The sequence below is a fragment of the Tenrec ecaudatus genome, chromosome 11 (genome assembly GCF_050624435.1).
Source record: "Tenrec ecaudatus isolate mTenEca1 chromosome 11, mTenEca1.hap1, whole genome shotgun sequence".
NCBI classification, from domain to species: Eukaryota; Metazoa; Chordata; class Mammalia; order Afrosoricida; family Tenrecidae; genus Tenrec; species Tenrec ecaudatus.
In genome coordinates this window covers 151,969,016-151,987,643 of record NC_134540.1, presented here as the reverse complement: position 1 = coordinate 151,987,643, position 18,628 = coordinate 151,969,016, and the positions used below count along the sequence as shown (strand labels likewise).

Genomic DNA, 18,628 nt, shown 5'->3' with positions numbered 1-18,628 from the left:
GGCTGCCGGCCTCACTGCAGAGGTGCTCCTGCCTGTAATCTCCGGAGTATTTCCCGATCCTGAATTATAGCACGTTAACTTCCCTAATACACCTTGTCTGTGAGTTCTATGTGGCTATCAAAACAGATTGTGGAACCCCAAAGAGAGGCAGGATGCTGTGGGTAGGACAACTGGTGTCATAAATAGTTGAGGAGGCAAGAGGGAGGGCACGTCTCACCTCTGCCTCAGGGGAATTGGCCTTGGACTGATGATGGTGATTCTTCTCCTTCCTACCTGTGAAGTCTACCCTGCTCACATGCTGCCTCCACAGCCCTTTACAAGATCCAGGTCCAAGAAGGGAAACGAGGCACAATTCAAGAGGCTGGGCTAGAGGTCTGGCTCCATACAAAGATCTGAGATTCTTTGTGCTTGGCATGTTCCTCTTGACCTGGCCAATCGACCTACTAGTTGTGCTTTGTGGAATAATAGCAGTGTTTGGATAAGGAAACTGAAGAGTGCTAATTTAGAGACTGAGCAGAAACCAGAATCAGCAAGAACGTTCTAGCACAGGAGAATAAACACTATTAGTCAAACTATGCAAATTCACCCCACTCACAGCAGCACCATGAAACAATCCAAGTAATAATATCCGTGTCTGATCAGACTCAGGTCTCCCTGCATGGTTTTTGCAAATAGGACTAATAAGTCTGTCCCACCGAGTAAAACAGAAAGGGGTTATTGGTGGTAGAATTGGCACCCCCCATGCAAGAGACCTAGGTTCAATTCCCAGTCAAGGTACCGTATATACTCGTGTATAAGCCAAGTTTTTTCAGCACATGTTTAATGCAGTTTTGTGGCAAAATCAGGTGCTCCGGCTGACATTCAGGTTGGCTTATACTTGCGTATACACTGTACCTCATGTGTAGCCATCAGTGACTTGTCTGTGGAAGCTTGTGTGTTGCTATGAGGCCCAGCAGGTTTCAGCAGAATCTGCTAGGCTAAGACAGACTAGTAAGAAAAGGTAGAACTCTGACGTTGAACCCCTTTGGGTCGCAAGGATCTAATTCTAGATTCTTAGCGATGGCACAAGACCAGGCAGTGTTTCATTCTGCTGTGTGTGAGGTGTGTGTAGGAATACTGGGAACACGCTGATCTTCTGGTAATGAGGCATGTGGGTAGGTGTTTGTATCGGACGGAATTAAATCCAACCCCAACCCACTGTCATCTGATGAATGCTGAGTCATAGTGACTCTCTACAGGGTCTCTGAGACTGGACCTCTCTCTGGGGGCAGACAGCTTTCTCTTTCTCCCTCAGAGATTTTAGTGGGTGTGAACTGCTGACCATGTGGTCAGCAGTCCAAGGCCTAACTCATTTCCCCATCCAGAAATGAGCCTTGCTACTCCAACAAAAGGTTAGTCTGTTCTAGAATTGGCTGCGGTCTTCATTGTACAACTTTTCTTCAGATGATTGAATCATTGCCTTGTCTTGACATGTGAATGAAATGCTCGTAAAACTCTTTTTGAAAAGTTACCACCTGAAAAACCCCACATAGGGCAGTTCTGTTCCATGTGGTCACTGGAGCTTGGAATCGACTCCCTGGCAGCACATGTGTAACCCCAGCCTGGGTTTGTGGTTTAAGCCCACAAAGGTTATTAAAGGTTATCTTTGTTCTGTGAATGAGGCAGGATTCGTGTAGGATGTACTCGAGTTGATCTCATTTGAGATATAGAAGAGATTCAACAAACAAAATTAAAAGAAGCAGAGATGGAGGAAGAAAGATGCTAAGCCACATGAAGGTTGTCCAGGAGCAGAAGCAAAAGGTACAAGCACCTTCCTCCAGAGCTGACCTGAGCTGGCATTCTGAATGGGGACCTCTTCCCCCAATAGTTGGCACTCTGAATGGGGACTTCTAAGCTCCTCAAAATAACTTCATGGTTGTGAAGGCCCCTACTTGTGGTATTTCTGTTACAACAGCACTCGGTAACTAAGACCTAGTGCTCAGTGTTTCATTGGGAAAATAAAAGTGCTGTGACTGACTTTGAACTCTGCCTTAAGGAAGTCAGCCATAAGGATGACATTGAATGATCTCTCTCCTAACCTGGAGGCCAGGGTGGTAGCTCCTTCACATAATTTACTCTTGCTCTATCTATCACAGTCTTTATTGCTTGACATATATAGAACTTCTTTTGCTGTAAAGTTGGCCTGTCACCCTGTGAAGCTTTGAAGACAGCCGCTGTGAAGTATTTCCCTCTCTAGACCTATCACCCTACACAACAGTGATGCCTGAGGCAGTGCTGTAGGGGAGAACACATTTCCCCCATTGGCCACTGTGATAGTTACATACTCTGGTGTCAACATGTGAAGAGGTGGAATCTAGCCTGTCAATCAGGTTGCAGTTTGATGATCTCATTTGGAGGTGCCACAGAGATAAATAGCTCACTGGAGGCCAAATACACACAGACTCTTTGCTTTGTCTTCCTGATAGCAAGACGTATAGAGCTATGTTACAGCCCTAGAGCTGGAGGAGTCACATGGAGACCCCTGCCAGCACTAAGATACTTCCAATTCCACTGGATCCACAAGACTCTCCACCCACTGGCCTGTGATCTTCCTGCATTCAATGTCATTGCATGTGTTGCATGAGTCTGAAGAGGAATTTATAGATTGGTATCAAACATATGGGCTAATATTGGACTTGTGGACTTGACCTGGACTGGGCTGGGATGTTTTCTTAATGTACAATTGTACTTTAATATAAAGTTCTCTATTATACATATATGTGTCTCTTGATTTGTTTGTCTAGTCAACACAGACTGACACAGTCACCGTTTTGAACTGAAATTATAGGTTTAAAAACATTATGTAACAGAAATTATGAAGTAATAAATGCTCAACGGGGAGTAAGTCTGTATGGATTATCCAAGGCAAAGTAGCCAGGAGTTTGAGTTTGAAGGGAAGGAAATTCTTGCCTCTTTTTGTGCCTATCCAGATTCCAGTGAATGCTACACAATGGGCCCTCAAGGACTGGGTTTCCATTTCCTGGTCCAACATGGGTTCCGGTGAATTCCTTATGGCAGGAGTAATGAAAATGTTAACTATTAACTTTTGAGGTGAGGGGGCTGGGCTCAGTGTCAATTCTGTTAAAGGGAACAGAATAATAACTTCATCATTGAGCGAGGTTTTAAATTCAAGCCCCAGCACAGTTTATTCTCGAAACATGCACCTGAGCAGATTTGCGCTTGTAGCGGAAGATACACCGAAAACCAAACCCACTGCCATCGAGTCAATTCTGAGGCACAGTGAACCCAGACCTGGTTTCTGAAGCTATGAAACTTTATGAGAGTAGAAGCAGGTTCATCTTTATCCCAGAAGTGAAGCAGCTGGTGGGTTTGAACCACAGAACTTGCAGTTTATAGTCCAACACTTAGCCAAGATCAAAGCCAGGGCTTCTCTGTAGCAGCTGAGGTATATCTAATGGATTGGGCTTTCTACTCCTGTAAACAGCCACAGACTCAGAAACTCAAATGGGGGCTGTTCTACAGTTCGAACCACCAGCTGGTCTAAGGAATAAAGAAGAGGCTTTCTACTACTAACAGTTTCACCCTTCCATGGGTTTGCTAGGAATTAGAATTGACTCAATGGCAAAGAGGTTTTTTGCTTTGTTTTTGGTAGAAGCAATATAGCAGAATATTAAGAAGGAAATAATTAAGCTTAAGTTGGGGCATATGGTCCCTGAATATATCAGTGGTGTGTGCTTTGAGAAAACGTATATCATGGTGAGATTGTTTATTCGTATACCCTAATCATTTCTTACAGAATAAAGCCTTTTAATATTGGCATATTTTCACTTAATCAATTTTTCGGATTCTATTCCATAAAAATAGCATCACCATAAGGACACTGATTTGATCCTTCTGAATACATTTCCCACAAGTCTCCATCCAATTGAACTGCTCTATATCATGTCCTTTATTTTATTAATATTTTTATTGTGAATTAGGTGGGGGTTTACATTTCAGATGATAATTTTTGTACTCAATACTTCAAGCTACTTATCAAACCTCTCAGTAGTTTGCTCTGCCCACCACCACCCACCACCACCCCATTCCACTGTTTTGTGCTTTTCTCCCTTTTGGTGATAACATCCTAAAAAAGAAAATATCCTGTTTCATGTTTTTTCACTAGAACAAATCTATACCTGCCTCTCTGCCTTTACTCCCATGTTCCTCTGCATGGCATGGCATTCCCATCTATTATCAATATGTAAGAGTATGTTACCACCCAGCTAAGGTTCCATTTTCCCCGAAATATTTCCCAACTATCCTAACCCAAAGTGATCTTCTGTCCAGTAGATCCCCTCAGAAGTTAGTTTGGGTTTGACATTGTGAAGACAGTATAATGAGCGTAACCTACTGAATTCCTGAGATAACTAATCTACAGCCATTCACTGATGGTGGAGCCATGTTTAAGCACCTCTTCTTTGAGAAAAACCCAATGAATGAATGGGAACCTTAGTACCAATACTTGTTTACTTTGCTTTGTATATACAATGGTGTACTATTTAAGTTTAAATAAAATTAAGTCCTGATACATGGTATAGCATGGATGAACCTTGAAAATATTGCTCACCCAAATAAATCAGTCACAAATGACAAATACTGAGTGATCCCACCTATATGGACTAGGCAAATGTATGGAGGTCAGAGTTTATCAGTGGATACCACGATTGGTGGGAGAAAGATGAGACTGTGTACTCCTGTACAATTTTAAGGTCTATGAAACCCAAGAGGACAGTTCTACTCAGTCTCAGAGGGCTACTACGTGTTGGATTCTAGTTCATGGCGAGGACTGAGTTTGTAGCAGGCCTGAGAGGGGGCAGAAGATGGACATTCTTGCTTAAGGGGAACTGGGCATGGGAGCCAAAGTAGAGACAGCTAGATCAATGTGGTTCATTTGTATAACTGATTAAGATGAGAGCTCAGAGAAGCTCTTACACTCAGGCCTTCTCTCTGATAACAAAGCTTCAGGTCTGCCTTCACGGGCGTTTTAATAGAATCTTGCAAAGGAAGAGGTGTTCTTGTGCATTGCAGAAAAACAACTCTGTGTTTGTGGTTCATAAAGCCTCTCCCTCTCATTTGTGTGGACTCAGGGGACCTCTCCTGGATAGTCAGAGGAGGAAGTCCCAGAATGAAACCAAAGACAAGCTTCTTTTATTTCATAATAAAGTCACCTTTTCATTACTACACTGGCCCACTCAGCAAAGACGGATGGAGCTTTGCTCAAATATAGGGGTTATTTGGGGCACCTCACGATATGTTTATTTGTTGGTGTTAGAGTGGTTTGTTTAAAACATTTTATTAGGGATTCACACAACTCTTATCACAATCCATACATACATCAATTATATAAAGCACATCTGTACATTCTTTGCCCTAATCATTTTCAAACCATTTGCTCTCCATTTAAGCCCTTTGCATCAGGTCCTGTTTTTTCCCCTCCCTCCCCCCTTCCTCCTCCCTCATGACCCCTTGATAATTTATAAATTATTATTTTGGCATATCTTGCCCTGTCCCACATCTCCCTTCAACCCCTTTTCTGTTGTCCATCCCCCAGCGAGGAGGTCACATGTAGATCCTTATAATAGGTTCCCTCTTGCCAACCCACTCACCCTCTACTCTCCCAGTATCGTCCCTCACACCCCTGGTCCTGAAGGTATCATCCACCCTGGATTTTCTGTACCTCCAGCTCCTATATGGACCAGTGTACATTCTCTGCTCTATACAGACTTGCAAGGTAGAATTCGGATCATGGTATTTGGGGTTGGGGGGGGGAAGCATTTAGGAACTGGAGGAAAGCTGTATTCATCGGTGCTACATCACACCGTGACTGACTCATCTCCTCCCCTAGACCCCTCTGTGAGGGGATCTCCAGTGGCAGACAAATGGGCTTTGGGTCTCCACTCTGCACTTCCCCCTTTATTCATTATGGTAAGATTTTTTTTTTATGATGATGATACCTTATACCTGATCCCTTCGACACCTCGTGATCACACAGGCCAGTGTGCTTCTTCCATGTGGGCTTTGTTGCTTCTGAGCTTGATGGTGCTTGTTTATATTTAAGCCTTTAAGACTCCAGATGCTATCTCTTTTGATAGCTGGGCACCATCAGCTTTCTTCACCACATTTGCTTCTTCACCCACTTTAGCTTTAGCGGTTGTGTCGGGAGGGTGAGCATAATAGAATGCCAATTTATTTTTTTTAACATTTTATTAGGGGCTCATACAAGTCTTATCACAATCCATACATATACATACATCAATTGTATAAAGCACATCTGTACATTCTTTGCCCTAATCATTTTCAAAACATTTGCTCTCTACTTAAGTCCTTTGCATCAGGTCCTCTTTTTTTTGTCCCCTCCCTCCCCGCTCCCACCTCCCTCATGAGCCCTTGATAATTTATAGATTATTATTTTGTCATATCTTGCCCTATCCGGCGTCTCCCTTCACCCCCTTCTCTGTTGTCCATCCTCCAGGGAGGAGGTCACATGTAGATCCTTGTAATTGGTTCCCCCTTTCCAACCCACTCACCCTCTACTCTCCCAGTATCACCCCTCACCCCCTGGTTCTGAAGGTATCATCCACCCTGGATTCCCTGTACCTCCAGCTCCTATATGCACCAGTGTACAACCTCTACTCCATCCAGACTTGCAAGGTAGAATTCGGATCATGGTAGTTGCGGGGGAGGAAGCATCCAGGATCTGGGGGAAAGCTGTATTCTTCATCGGTGCTACATCGCACCCTGACTGACTCATCTCCTCCCCTAAACCCCTCTGTGAGGGGGGTCTCCAGTGGCTGACAAATGGGCTTTTGGTCTCCACTCTGTACTTCCCCCTTCATTCATTATGGTAAGATTTTTTTTTTGATGATGCCTTATCCCTGATCCCTTTGGCACCTCGTGATCACACAGGCTGGTGTGCTTCTTCCATGTGGTCTTTGTTGCTTCTGAGCAAGATGGCCGCTTGTTCACCTTCAAGCTTTTAAGACCCCAGACACTATCTCTTTTGATACCCGGGCACCATCAGCTTTCTTCACCACATTTATTTGTTTACCCGTTTTGGCTTCAGCAGTTGTGTCAGGAGGGTGAGCATCATAGAATGCCAATTTAATAGAAGAAAGTATTCATGCATTGAGGGAGTGCTTGAATAGAGGCCCAAGGTTCTTCCGCCACCTCAATACTAAGCCTATAAATATAGGCACAAAGGTCTATTTCCCCATCTTCATATATATTTGCATATGTGCATCTCTTTGTCTAGACCTCTATAAATGCCCTTTGCCTCCTAGCTCTTTCCTCTATTTCCCTTGACTTTCCTCCTGGCCCACTACCATGCTCCGTCCCCACCTGGGTTATAGCTAAACCTCTTTATTACTTTACCCTTGATCATTCCCTACCAGACCTGCCACTCCCACATCATCACCAATTTGGATCCCTTGTTGTTCCCTGGTCCCTGGGTTTGTTAACACCACTTCCTTACCCCCCACTTCCCCCAATCCCATGTCCCCCCAGAATTATCAGCCCGGTTGTTATTCCTCCAGATAGTTCATCCAGCTTATCTTATTTAGACAGACCTGTGGAGATAATAACATGCACAAAAACAAGACAGAAGAAAACAAAGCAACAGTACACAACAAATCAGGGTGTTTTGTTAAGGAGCTTGTCATAGTGTATGCAGATCCTCCCTGCTATTCCCTGGTTGTTGATATTCTTAGGTGACAACAAGTTCGTTCCAACTCATAATGACCCCACGTACAACAGAAACAAACACTGCCCAATTCTTTGCCATCCTCACAATGGTTATTATGTTTGAACCCATTGATGCAGCCACTGTGTCAATCCATTTTGTTGAATAGATGTGCTTTGCATGTATTTAGCAAGGACATACATTTTGTTGAGTAGAGGGTAGAATGTTATGGATTGAATTATGTTCCCAAATAAAATGCTGTAATCCTAATCTCTGTGCCTATGGCTGTCATTCCATTTAGGAATGACTTCTCTGTGTTATATAAGTGAGGCAGAATTGGTGTAGAATGGCACAGGACCAGGCAGTGTTTTGTTCTGCTGTACACAGTATTGCAATGAGTTGGAAGAGACCTGATGACACCTACCATCAATAACGAAGGTAGGGTAGGTCTTGATTTGCCCTCTTTTGAGATACAAAAGAGATGAAACAAGCAATCAGAGAAGTAGAGGAGGGGCACAGTGATGCCATGTGAAAACTACCAAGGAGCAGAAGGTAAACAGAGACAAGGACCTTCCTCCATCACTGACAGAAAGAGAGGCTTCTCCTAGGGCTAGGACTCTAAATTGGGATTAGCCCATGAACTTTGAAGAAATCACTGTATTTTTTTTAAGTGGCGGAGGTGGGTGGGGCAGAGTTATGGTTCCAAAGATGATTTGGAGATGAAACAATTGAATTCATAATAATGGGTATAAGAGATTTGAGCTCTAATTGAAAGTAACTTAATGTTAAGCTCTCTGCTCCAGCTGCACGACTTGGGCGATGAGCGAAGGAAGGAGTTGAAGGAAGGACCTGTAGAGCCCTGCCCACTGTAGCATACGTAGGTGTTCTTGCCTTGCCCTTTAATCCTGTTCTGTCAATCCTCTTAAGGTGCCTACAGACCAGATGACTCATAGCCTTTGAAAGGTCTGTGGGAGCATATTGCATGAGTATTTCGACATGGTGGATAGTTGCCTCATACTCCTAAAGTTCAGTTAAGGTCACTTGAGGACGCCAAGTCATGCTCACAGCTTGAATTGTTGCATTATTAAGCCAGCGTCATCTTCAGTGGAGGATGGAAAAGGGAGCTAACAACCATGGACACAATGGATAAATGGATGGATTGTGATAAAAGATGTATGAGCCCCCAATAAAAGGATTTTTTAAATGATTTTTAAAACCATGGGTACAAATAAAATGTTCTGAAATTGATTGTGGTGAGGACTGCACCCCTCTTCTTAATATGATTAAACAATTAAATTGCAGGATATGTGAAATAAATGCCAATAAAACTACCGTATATACTGGAGTATAAGCCGATTCAAATATCAGCCGAGGCACCTAATTTTTTTTAAACATAATTACTTTATTGATTTTCTTATAACCAAATACTGCCAACTAGCATTACTTCCATTCATGCATCATTAAAAACAAAAGGTATTTCCTTGGCATTTTCAAGTGATGCATTATACAATAAACAAAAGTTAGAACTTAAAATGCACCCTGATTAATTATGTAAACTGGTATTTTTTAAAAGCCTAACTAATAATTTGGTTCCGCGCTTCATAGAATTGAAATGTACGTATCTCTCCTGATAGTCTTGAGGTCATCATTATGAGCAGTGCAAAGTGTGACACACCTAGTTTCATCTAGAAAGGCACGCACCTCACACCTCATTGAAACCAACAAAATGTGCAGGACAAATGCATAACGCCAACGCATGACAGAAAGAATGTTTCAAATACAAGACAGCCCCTTAGACTATCATATTATTTAGGTTTGCATTATCAGTTATGGCATTATAGATTAATTACACATAACATATTTTTATACATTTTAACCCTGCTGATAAGAAAAGTAATTGTTTGAAAATTTAATTCCAGGTAGCCATTTGGTTTGTATCAGGGGAAAGTGAGTCTCCAAGAGTTTAGTGTCTGCCAAGTCTGAAACCATTACTTTGAATCAGTACATCAGATATGTAACATATTTCACAGTGACTGTTTCCCAAGTCCTGGCAAAGCCTCTTCTACAGTATGTGCCAGCTGGCGCTGCAGCTCTAGCGTCGCTCTGGCACGTGGTTTTCCCTTTTGTTCTTCCTCTGGATTGCTCGTTCTTCTACGGCCATCCATTTCAGTCATTCATAAGTCCTTTCAGGGTATCCTCAGAGAGCTCCATGAGGGGAAGTTCTGGAGAGGGAAAATCCAAGGGAGGGAGATTGGGAATCGGAATGTCCTTGGCTTTTCCCGTATTCATTGCAAACTTCTGCCAGGTAGACGAGGCTGTAGCGGTTTCTGAATGTGGTGGCAAGCTCCATAACTCTGATTTTTCTACAAAATCAGTATCTACGTCCAGCTCCTTTTCCATCGGACCTTTTAGAAGTCTGGCCTTTTCTGCTTTCAGTTGTTTATTCTCTTTCCTCAATCGTTCGTTCTCAACTACAAGAAATTCCACATGCCTCTTCAAATCAGCAATTTTGGTTGCCTGCTCCTCTATAATTGTCTGATCATCTCTGGGGGCTTTGCTCCCAATACACGGCTCTGCTGGCTCACTCTTCTGCTGAAGTAAGAACAGCAGTGTGTCTGGATCCCTGTCGAAGAGCCCCTGAACTTCGGGCAGGCGTCTCTCTGTGGACGGGCTGTACTTCTGAGAAAGAAGTGGGCTCTGGCCCTCCGTATCCTCAACAGAGGGCTTGTGAGATGCCTGAAGGTGGGTGGCTACATCTTTGTCTGGCTACATTCTGCTGGGCTTTCAATCTTTCCTCACGTTTTGCCCTCTTCCACCTCTCCTGGATAAGCAGGAGCTGCTTCATGTGGCTGTCCCTTTGCAATTCCAGTGATAAATGGGCCTGCTCAGACTGTGTTAACTTCATGGCTTCAGAAAGATATGCAGCAGCTTTTTTGTGACAAGAAATAGCCTCTTCGTATTTCCCTGTAGCTAATAAGCGGTCTGCTCTTCTGCTCTGTTGATGAGTCAGGTTGAGAGGTCCTTCCATTACTTCCATAGACCCCGGGGTAAGCGGCGGCCTGAGGAAGGGGAGCAGCGGCTCCGGGGCACATGGAGGGGAGCAGCGGGAGTTCGCGACGCTGCAGCAGTACCTTCCCTCACTGCGCACCACTTCCCGGCACCTAATTTTACTACCAATATTGTGTGGAAAATGGCTTATACACGGTATCAAAATACAACATTTCTACTAGTCTATGGTATACGATAGAGTGTAGGTATCTGCTTTTGCACACCTTGGATCATTTCTGCAACCCCATCCCCACTCCAGGGGTGTTATCACCCACTTAGGGAAATATTGATCTAACCCCAGAGATAACAGAGAGAAAGCGATCCTTGTTGTCTTTTTCTATGCTCTGGAAGACTTTGTGTAGTATTGGTGTCCTGTCTTTTTAGAATATTTGATAGAATTCCCCTGTGAAGCCATCTGTCCTGGGCTCTTCTTGGTCGGTAGTTTCTTAACGACTTGCTCTATTTCCACCAAGACTGTAAATCTTTATGAGAACAGACAGCTTCATCTTCCTCCCACAGAGGGGCTGGTGGGTTTGAACTGAAAACTTTGCAGGTTACAGCTCCATGCCTATTCCATGTCACCTCCAGGGCCCATTATATAGTCCCAAAGCAATGTGACTTTCCTCCTTGTGTCTATTGCAAAATAGTGATGGTTTAAAAATTCCCTCCTTTGAACCAAGACACTTCCATTTGTAAGAATTCATGCATGCTGCCTGGGTTTATTACACTTGGTCTTCCAGAGAATGCTCTCAGTAGCCTGGAGCACTGGGAGAGATGATCTGAAGTAATAGAAGAAACAGCAGCTCAGAAAAGACTACTGACTTGCTGAAGTCCCCCCCACACGCAATGACAGTAATGACAGCTAGGAAAGCTGTCCATATTTTTTCACTTAGGGCTAGATTTGCCTTCTCACCAGCTCATGAGGACTCTTCAGGGTCCAAATGTAGACAGATTGCCTCTGCAAGAGGAAGTTCTTATTAACCCACAGCTAATGTTAACACAAGAGAGTAAATTAGTAAAGGAGTTATCTTAATTATCCAGGGCTGCTATGATAGCACCACCAGTGGGTGGTTTTAACAAACAGAAAATATTTTCTCACAGGTTCGGAGGCTGAATTTGGGGTGCCAATCCTAGGGGGAAGCTTTCTCTCTCTGTCGGCTGTCGTGGAAGGTTCCAATCTCTTTAGTTTCTGTTTCCTGGTTTCTCAGAGATTTCCATCTCAACCTTCTTTATTTGCTTCTTTTATATTGTGTAAGAGATTGAGTTAAAGCACACCTTATGAAAGGTGACCAGATGGCCCGCTTTTGGCGCTGACAGTCCCGATTTTGAACAGTTTGTCCCGCGTCCCCACGGCGTTTTTAAAAAGTCCCGATGTTTGGAAAGAATGCACGACAAGGTAGGGAACCGCTGGAGAACGGTAAGAGAATATAGGGTTTTCGGCTGCCATGTGGCTATTTTGCCAGGATATGAGTTTTATATTATTTTTGTTAATTTTATATAATATTAAACTTTAATAAAAACAAATATTTATTGAAAACTGCTTATGGAAAACTGCTTATCAACGTTCGCATTGTTGATCAGTTGTTAGAATTCGACCACCATTGTTTGGACTTAATGAACAATGGCATTTTTTGGCATTGGCAACAACAAAAACATTTTGTAACTGTCTCTCAGACTATACACATTGTACTGTATGCTAGTGCTAGTTAAACAAGTGATGTCAACAAATCGGCTATTCAGATAATTTAAGTAAGCAATTCATTTATTTCATAAATACATAAATTTTCTTGAATTTAGCAGACAGTACTCGTATTATTTATATTTTATACTGGTGGCAAAAAATCTACGGCCGTCCCTGAAAGTGACACTACTTACGTTATGGCAAAATCAGAGAAAAAAATAATACAAGTTAGTATTGTTGTTATTTAGGAAGAAATATAGGATAAAATTTAAATAATTTTAAAATATAGTTACTTTATAACAATCAAATTAATTTAATTTATAAACTAACAATAAAATATGTTCATGTAATTATGTACCTACTTGCTGGGTTTTTAAGCAATGTGTATATAATAATTTTTGATATTATTATTTTAATCATTTTATTGGGGCTCATACAACTCTTATCACAATCCATACATACATCAATTGAGTAAAGCACCCCTATACATTCATTGCCCTCATCATTCTCAAAATTTGCCTTCTGCTTGAGTTCCTGGAATTAGCCCATTTTCATTCTTTCCCTCCCCCTCCCTCCCTGTTCCCTCTCCCTCATGAACCCTTAATAATTTATAAATTATTATTTTATCTTATTTTACACTGTCCAGTGTCACCTTTGCCCATTTTTCTGTTGCCCATTGCGCAGAAAGGAGGTTATATGTAGATCCCCGAGATCGGTTCCCCCTTTCGACACCCCTTTCCCTCCAGGTACCGTTGGTCCTGAGGGATTCATCTGTCCTAGATTCCCTGTGTTTCCAGATCCCAACTGTACCACTGTGCATCCTCTGGTCTAACCAGGTTTGCAAGGTAGAATTGGGATCATGATAGTTGGAAGGAAGGAAACGTTTAAGAACTAGAGGAAGGTTATGAGTTTCATTTTTGCTGCACTGAGCCCTGAGTGACTCACTCCTCTCCGTTACCCCTCTGCACGAGATGTCCAGTTTCTACAGATGGGCATTGGGTCCCCATCATGCACTCCCCTCATTCACGATGATATTTACCCCCATCTTTGTTGCTTGAAACCTGGTCCCTCGGCCCTTCATGATCACACATGTTGGTGTGCTGCTTCCATGTGGGCTTTGTTGTTTCTGGGCTAGATGGCCACTTGTTTACTTTCAAGCATTTAAGTCCCCAGATGCTATATCTCTCAATAGCCGGGCACCATCAGCCTTCTTCACCACACTTACTTATGCACACATTCGTCTTCAGTGTTTATGTGGGGAAGGTTGTATATAATAATTTATAATATAATTTTAAATAATTTTTAGATTGTTTAACATAATGAGTAAGAAAAGAAGATACAAATTCAACGATGATCTAAGAAGTGAATTTCCTTTTATTAAAAAAGGCAAAAGCAATTACATGGTAAAATGAGAGAAATGTAATGGTGAATTTTCTATTTCACACAGCGGGAAGAATGCTATTTCAAAGTACTTAGAGACAGAGAAACATAAAAGATATTTAAATACTGCTGCATCTTCCTCCAAAATATAGGAATTTTTTCAGAAAACAACTTATGGAGACGAAGAAAAGAAATTAGCATTAATGGAAGGACTTATGTCTTTTCATGCTATGGACTGTACATCACAAGTTGTTAAAAAGCTAATCAACAAAAAATTTGCCTGTGCTACAACAAAATCCAAGGCAATTTTGTATAATGTGCTTTCTCCATATGCATTTTCAGAATTAAAAAAAAAACTAGAAAAAATTAATTTTATATCCATATATTCTGATGCATCTAATCATAAGGATGTAAAGTTATTTCCAACCATTATTAGATTTTTTGAGTCGGATAGTGGAATAAAAATTAGAATTTTAGATTTTGTTTCTGTGCCTGGAGAAACTTCTGAAATAATTTTCAGTTTCATTATTAATATTTTTGGAAAAAAACAATTTAAAACATAAAATGATTGCATATCATGCAGACAACACGAATGCAAATTTTGGAGGAAAAGCGAGAAGAGGTACAAATAATATATTTTATAAATTCAACAAAAGCCTTAATCAAATCATTATTGGTGTTGGTTGTGCAGCGCACATAATACCTAACGCCATTCAAAAAGCTGCTTTGTTGCCTGTAGATGTGGAAAATATTGTTATTAGAATATATTCTTATTTCTATTTATACACTGTGCACATTGAAATGCTTAAAGAATTTTGTAAAGCTGTGTAAGTTGAATATCAGAAAACACTTGGATACAGTAAAATGTGCTGGTTAGCTCTTTTACCAGCTGTCAAAAGAATTTGAAAATGTACGATCCTTTGAAATCCTACTTTCTATCACAGGATAAAAGTCCTAAAATTTTAGAAGAGTTATTTGAAAAAGAATCTTCAAAAATTTGGCTAGAGTTTGTACACAATCAAGCAGCTCTTTTTCAAAATGCTATAAAACTTATTGGAGGTGACAAAATTTCGGTAATTGAAGTAGCAAATGAAGTCAATAATTTAAAATTTCAGTGTCAAGAGTGGTTAGAAAAAATTTTTCTAACTATCCGTAGTAGTATCCATTAACTATCCGTAATAGTATAAGCCAGTTAGAAGAACAAGGTGCAATAATCGTGCAGATATCATGAATCACGTTAAAAAGTTCTGTCACAGCTGCACATAATTTAACAAATTCTTGTGAAAAATTTCATGACCTTTTAAACGACAGAAATCTACTAAAAAATTCACTCAAATGAGAAATATGCTGAAGAATAAAATACTGTACATAATTTTTAATGTATTATATCTGTAAATTGTACTTCTGTTGACATTTAAAATATATATATTACAGTATTTTTTGTGTGTTCTATGAACATTTTTGATCAAATTTTTATCAAGAACACCCCCCACCTCCCACCCCATCCCTGGTCAATGGTATCCCGCTTTACCAGTGTTAAAATCTAGTCACCTTAACCTTATGCCATAGTCCCCCAAACTTATTTAGCCTACTGCCACCTTTTCAGGGTAAAAAAAATTATTCAGCACCCTCCTAGCATTGAAATATTTTGGATCACAATGTATACTTCAAAATAAAGTGTCAGCATCTGCTTTTGCAGGGCTCCTGGATGGTTCCAAGAGGCAGTATCACTCACTTTGGGAAGCATTGACCTACAAGAATCCTACCTCATTAACATGATAGAACGACCCATTTCCAAATAGAATTACAATGACAGGCATTGAGTTTAGGGTTCACAACACATCCTGTCCCATCGACTAAAAGAGACCTATAGTTGTGCCAATCCCAAAGAAAGATGACCCAACAGAATGCTCAAATTATAGAACAATATAATTAATCTTATATGCAAGTAAAATATAGCTGAAGATCATTCAGCAATGGTTGTAGCAGTACATTGGCAGGGAGCTGCCAGTAGTTCAGGATGGATTCAGAAGAGAACATGTGATGTCACGTGGATCTTGGCTCAAAGCAGAGAACACCAGAAAGCTGTTTATTTGTGTTGCATTGACTATGAAAAGGCATTTGACTATGTGGATCATGACAAACGACAGATAAGCTTGAGAAGAACGGGGATTCCAGAGTACCTCATTGTACTCCTGTGGAAATTATTCATTGATCAAGAGGCAGTGGTGCACTTGCTAAGAGAGATCAAGTGTACATCCTCTGGCCTAGCCAGATTTGTAAGGTAGAATTGGGATCATGATAGTGGGAGAGGAAAAGCATTTAGGAACTAGAGGAAAGTTGTATGTTTCATCGTTGCTGTGTCACACCCAGACTGGCTCGTCTCCTCCCCAAGACCCTTCTGTAAGGGGATGTCCAGTGTCCTATAAATGGGCTTTGGGTCTCCACTCCACACTACCCCCCTCGTTCACTATGATATGATTTTTTTGTTCTGATGATGCCTGATACCTGATTCCTTCGACACCTTGTGATCACACAGGCTGGTGTGCTGGTACAGATAGGAACTGGAAACACAGGGAATCCATGGTGGATGATTGTTCAGGACCAGTGGTGTGAGTGGCTATACCAGGAGGGTGGAGGGTGGGTGGGTTGGAAAGGGGAAGCCAATTACAAGGATCTACATGTGATCTCTGCCCTGGGGGACTGACAACAGAAAAGTGAGTGAGATAATTTATTGTGCCAGCCTGGCCAATAAACACAAGTGGGATTAAATGAAGGGCGGAGAGATAAATGGCTTGGTGAGCCTCACCTTTCTTGTATCTTACTCTTTGATCATCGGACCAGCTGCCTTGCTTGTTCTGTGCCTCAATTTACAGGCTACACTACCTGTGGGACACCTAGCCTGTGGACTGTGTGGCTGCAAGTTGAGGTCCCTTTAAGACCACACAATTGAAATTTACAACTCTTGAGCTGGGGTCTGACTGTTGTCAACCTGGCTGTCTGCTGCTGACCTGCCTTGCTGTTTGCTGCCTGTGCTGGGATAACCTAGCTCTCTCTACGGAGACTTGAAGGATTGCTAGTGTCACAACTCTCTCACAGGGGTGAGTTGCACTGAGCCATTTGCACTGCTTTATAATTTAACTGTTCATTTTTTGTAGTATATATCTATCTGTATAAAATTTAACAGTTCATTTCTTGTGTTATATAGCTATCTTTATAAATATATATATATAATTATCAGCAATCTGGTTTTCTCTCTCTAGAGAACTCTGTCTAATACAGTGGGATGCAGGAGACATCGGATAGGGCAAGATATGACAAAATAATAAATTATCAAGGGTTAATGAGGAAGAAGGGAGTAGGGAGGGAGGGGAAAAATGAGGAGCTGATGCCAGGGGCTTAGGTGGAGAGCAAATGTTTTAAGAATGATGAGGGCAATGAATGTACAAATGTGCTTTACACAATTAATATATGTATGGGCTGTGATAAGAGTTGTATGAGCCCCTAATAAAATGATTTTTTTTAAAAAAAGATCAAGTGTTAAAGCCTTCAGTATGGATTATTACTCAATGTAAGGGAAACCCAAATCCTCACAAATGGATCAACAAATGTCATGTTAAACAGAAAAAGATCCACAGAAGTTGTCAAAGATTTCATTTTGCTTGGACCCACGATAAATGCTCCTGCAAACAGCAGTCAAGAGATAAAATGATGTATTCCATTGGGAAACTCTGCTGTACAAGTCTTCGTTAAAGTGTTGAAGAGCAAGGATGTGAATTTAAGGACTGAGCTGCACCTTAACCAAGCCATGGCATGTTCAGTTGCCTTCTGTGCATTATAAAGGCAGATCATAAATAAAGAAGACATTAGAGAATTGATGCATTTGAATTATGGTTTGGCTAAAATATTGAAAATATGGTGGACTGGCAGACAAACAAATCTCTCTTGGGAGAAACGCAACCAGAATGCTACTTAGAAGCATGGATGACAAGACTTCATCTTATGTATTTTAGACATGTTGTCAAGAGCATCCAGTCCCTAGAACAAGACATCATGCTTGTTAATATGAATAGTCAGCAAAAAAGGAGAACCATCTTCAACAGATGGATTGATACAGTGACAACAACAATGGGTTAAAGCATAATATAACATAACAACAATTGTGAATATGGTACAGGACAAGGAACGGTTTTGTTTTGTTTTACATAGGATCACTATGACTCAATACTAACTCACCACCTCCTGCAATGCCATGAATTATTCAGTATGGCTCTTCTAGCCATAGCTTTTGCTATCCCCACCAAAAGACCTTTGTTTTCCTGATGGGTCTGTGTAAAAAGGCAGGGGAAGGTACTGAATGGTTTATGTAATTGATCTGTGAGTGACTGTTCACAGTGTTCATCATGATTGTCATCCTGCTGGGTATAAAATCAGTCAGTGCAAAGGAAGGTGCACTTTATTACCAGCAGAAGAACCAGTTGTGGAATACATTCTTTCGACGCTAAGATTCCTGTGCATTGAACCTCCTTGGTCCAGAAGACAGCTCTACCACTAGAAAAGTGCCAGAGCAGCAGAACCTGGAGCAAGACCATGAGACAGATCAGTGGACTTCCCAGCACACAGAGCAAGCAAAAGCTGAGTACCTTTGGACAGGAGGCTGACTTTTGGAGTGGAGCAACTCCAAGCACTTAATTGGGAGAGCTGTGTTTGCTGACCCGTGAAACTGGGGCTGGGTGGCTTCTGGTTGAGGCTCATAGCAGAGTGGCATGCTCTTAGCACAGTTTTTAGCAGTCCTGAAA

General features: G+C 41.5%; 1 pseudogene; it reads right to left on the bottom strand.

Moving 5' to 3' along the window:
• Positions 1-9,717: 9,717 nt before the first annotated feature.
• LOC142460913 (nuclear receptor-binding factor 2 pseudogene) lies at positions 9,718-10,851 on the bottom strand (annotated as a pseudogene).
• Positions 10,852-18,628: the final 7,777 nt, after the last annotated feature.